We start from the raw sequence: 4,008 nt of genomic DNA, 5'->3' as shown, positions 1-4,008 counted from the left end.
GCATATAAGACTTGATGGAAACAGGATTTTTAAAAATTTACTGGATTTCTTGCAAATCAGTTTGGGGTTCTTCAACTGGCAAAAAAAAAAAAAAAAGAATCCGAGACCTTGGATTTGACCGGAGTGCTTGTCGGGTCTGGTAACCTATACTTTATTTATGCTCCACTTCATTTCTGCGTTACAAGAACAAAAGTTGTCACGCTACTCGTTATGTTCTTGAATGTAGCTTGAAATATAAAACCAGATGCTTTACATCCAGTTACAGACACAAGTGCTTTCATTCACAGTTTTTGTATGATCTTTCACTGGTTCAGACTTATTTCCCCGAAAGCAAAGGACTTTTTCTTACATAATATGTTTACTGGATTTGTACGTTTTTCCCCCATGTAACCATTACCTCAAAGGAAAGTTTCTTTGAAGTTTCAGTAATGAACTGTATTCATACACATATAATATGTGCAAATTTAGTAATGCACCCTCTTTTAAATTCTTTCAGATTATATTATATTTCATTACAATTTATTGTTTATATTTGATCTACACTAATTTTTAATTTGTTTTCATGACCAAATCCGTAGCAAGTGACATTGGCTGACTGTCAGTGGCGAGCCAGTACAGTACTCGTGGGCTTTGATGTTGTGCCTGTGGTCGCTGTGATGTTTTCTGATCCGCTGGTCACCACACCTAGCACTCTGCAGTCTTGTGCTCAAATTCTATAAATTGGGAGTAGGGAAAGGTTCTACAATTTATGTTTAACTTTTATCACAATTGATTAATTATGCACTTTTTATTTCCGTGTCATTTTAGGTTTGAAAATGCAGGTGGGGGAGGGAGTGGGGGGGGGGGGGAATGGAAAGTGGCCGCTTGTACACAGGGATGTAAATCTTCCGGCTTTTTCCGTTTTTCCGGCTGACTTGCCATTTGGGCCCCAGCTTTTAACAAAAGTCTACTGTAAACAATACATTATATATATATATACTAAATAGAGATTATTTGTTGTAATAGAGGGAAAGAAACAAATATAATTTAGTCTCACTGTATTCTTTTTTCAGTCAGTGCGCGGGCGCCGTATATTTTCCAGCTTTTTTTTTCCAAACCTGTTTCCATCCCTGTGTACAGGTGATTGTCTTATACCGGTGGCCGTCACGCAGTTGCAGCGACTGTCATTTGCTCCTCCTGATCAGCTGTTCATGACATCTCCCTTGCCTTTTCTTCATCTATGGTGCCGTGCCGTCTGAGACAAAGACGAAATGTTTCACAACTTTTGTTCCTGCAACAGTTTATATGTCTGCCTGACTTTTACTCTACGTAGACCAGTGTAGCATTATCATTTGTGAGGCAGCGTGGTGGATTCAGGCTCTCGTCAAAATAATCAAAGTGAAGAAACTTGCATTTTTCCGTAGGTTTGTGTATTTTTATACAATTTTTGATTTTTGGCTCAACACCTTTTATGCCTATTAAAGAACTCATTTCGGTGTGGATTTTTCTGAAAAACGTTGATTAAAGGTATAAAAAATGAAAATTTTCAGTTACCATGGACTCTTAAGCTAAGGAATTAACTAATCGTTGGCGGCTATTTTCTCATTAATTTTACCTTTGAAAACAGGTGACTCCCATCTCCTTCTTTCGCAAATATCTCCACTTGTATTCAAAATAAATGGAATTTTTTTCCCTCCAAATAAAGACAAGTGAACAAGCTTTAAGATGATACTAATAACCCTAGATGCCCAAAAGTTGACGAGAGCCTGACTCCACCGCGCAGTCTCACATATGGTTTTGCTTACAGTGAGTTACACAGTGGGTTTTGTACGATGCTGAACTGAAAGACAGAAAGTTGGGGGAAATCTTTCTAGATTGAAGTAGCAGCCCCAGTGTCATTATACACCACAGGAGATGCAGTTGCAGGATTAAATTGGAAAAAGTATGAGTTGGATGATGGTAGTGATAGGACTATACTGCCTTAAGCTGACAAAACGCTCTTTAAAAAAATTCACAGCAGTTTTGAGAAAAAGTCAGCGTAACCATTTAAAGTATAGAGTTCTTCCAAAATTTGAATTCTAATTTATTAAAAAACTAGTCTCTGTTTCACTTTTGCTTTTTTCACACAAGTAGGGTAACTGATCAGGCTTTCGATTTAGCAAATTGAAAATTTTTGCACCAAAATGAGAAAAGATATTTTGTCTGCTTTCAGCTTTATATAATAATAATTTATGCATAATTGGATCACTTTGTTGTTGAATACAGTCAGACTATTTTTCGACAGTTTAGTGTAAAACTCCACCGTACACCATTTTGAAAAGTGACGTATGACGGAGTCGTACACTGAGCAGACATTCTGTTTTCGCTGTGTATACATATATTATGTCAAGTATGTGCTCAGCTTAGGTTTTTTTGTGGAATAATGATCACAACAGTTCTGTACTGGTAAGCATTAATTTCTTAGGCAAAGTCACGGAATTGTCAAGTTGGACTGTGCATAATTCTCTCCCCGCGGTTTTATGCCCCCAAAAATTCTGAAATCATGCAAATTGAGCCCTAAAATGTGAAATTATGCGATTCTGATAATTTTAATAAAAGAATGATAAAGGAAAATAATCCGAAATTATGCAAAAAATTATCAAATTTTGCTAAATTATGGGGGGTGCATAAAACCCCGGAGACAGATAATTTGGTCGGTTATTATGTTGAATACATGTAGGATACTGTGAGTGTGAGCTGAGACAGTTTTCTTTTGTTTGGTGTAAGTGAACATCTTAAAGCAGGTTTTTTTTGTGATGATCAAAGCAGATTGTTTTTTGTGATGATCAAAGCAGATTGTTTTTTGTGATGATCTATTGAGTTTGAGAAAAAAATAGAGGAGAGTTTCAAGGGAAGTGTTGAAAATGTGAGAGTGTGCTGTGTACATTATTCATCAAGTACCAATACCATTACTATGTCTGATATAATGCTGCAAATTCTGTTGGTATTATTATGAAATAGAAAAAAATGTCCTATTTTTCTTGTTGAAATAAAGACTATTCTCAAAGCTTCGATTTGATTTTGAATTGGAAATTGTTGAATTTTTATATATGTTATTATATATTGATTTCTTAAAAACAATCAGGAAACAACAAAAATACAGTTTTTGGGACACCTGAATTAGTGAATAGATATAATTAAAGGTCTTGAACATCTAGCTCTCACTGGCAAAATTGAAGGCAAACAAGGCATGGGTAGGCCCAGAGCAATCTACTTAGGGAACCTAAACAAATGGGTTTCGGGGAAAGGTCAGGGTAACATAGCTTTTTTTATAAGAGCATCCGAGCAAAGGATTGAATGGAGACTGCCATGATCGCCGTTGTCTACCGCAGATCTGGCACTGGATGATGATGATGATGATGATGATGATGAGGATAATGATTTACAGTATAACACGGACAGCTCGAATTCGTTGGGACCGGCCTTTGTAGTTCGAGGGATATCTTACGAAGATTTTTTTTAAAAACGGGACCGCAGACACAGTTCTGCAGATGCATGATTTCAAGTCTTCTTTGTTCGAACTATCCGTGCTATTTGATCTCCTTGGCTATACTGTATACATGGGTGGTTTTCGGGTGCTCTTCTGTGGTTTGCTCCTTCTTTCCTATCAAACATCTACCGTCCTGATCTCTCCTCCTTCTCTTTTGTGTTTGTTCACTCTTTGTATTGTAACACCTCTAATCTTCGGCACTTATATGACCTTATTGTGTTGCAAGTGCCGTTAAACTCTTACTACAACTAAAAATACTGTATACAGATAGCACTCTTACCTCAAACTCAATGGAAAGTAAAGTACGCCTTGTGCTGATGTCAACCTTAGCACTGTGTAGATCAGAGGTCTCACAAATGAAGAGTGGGATGTTTTTGTGCCGTGAACCGTACTAAACTAAGACAAAAACGCATTCTCATCTTTGGTGACAGTCAGGAATATTGAGCACAGATTCATATCCCTTCAGTGACGCATATATATATATATAAATTTGTGTGTAT

The 4,008-nt window shown here is 36.8% G+C and overlaps 1 long non-coding RNA gene across 1 annotated transcript; it reads left to right on the top strand.

Annotated features, from left to right (window-relative positions):
• Nucleotides 1–2,137: 2,137 nt before the first annotated feature.
• LOC106012399 lies at nt 2,138–3,030 on the top strand. The gene is made up of 2 exons (XR_001185021.2): nt 2,138–2,762; nt 2,814–3,030. It is a non-coding gene; the product is annotated as an uncharacterized LOC106012399 (long non-coding RNA).
• The last annotated feature ends 978 nt before the right edge of the window (nt 3,031–4,008 follow it).

The sequence above is a fragment of the Aplysia californica genome, unplaced genomic scaffold, assembly GCF_000002075.1.
Source record: "Aplysia californica isolate F4 #8 unplaced genomic scaffold, AplCal3.0 scaffold00362, whole genome shotgun sequence".
Taxonomy (NCBI): domain Eukaryota; kingdom Metazoa; phylum Mollusca; class Gastropoda; order Aplysiida; family Aplysiidae; genus Aplysia; species Aplysia californica.
The sequence above is the reverse complement of the archived record's forward strand: the minus strand, read 5'-3'. Positions and strand labels throughout refer to the sequence as shown.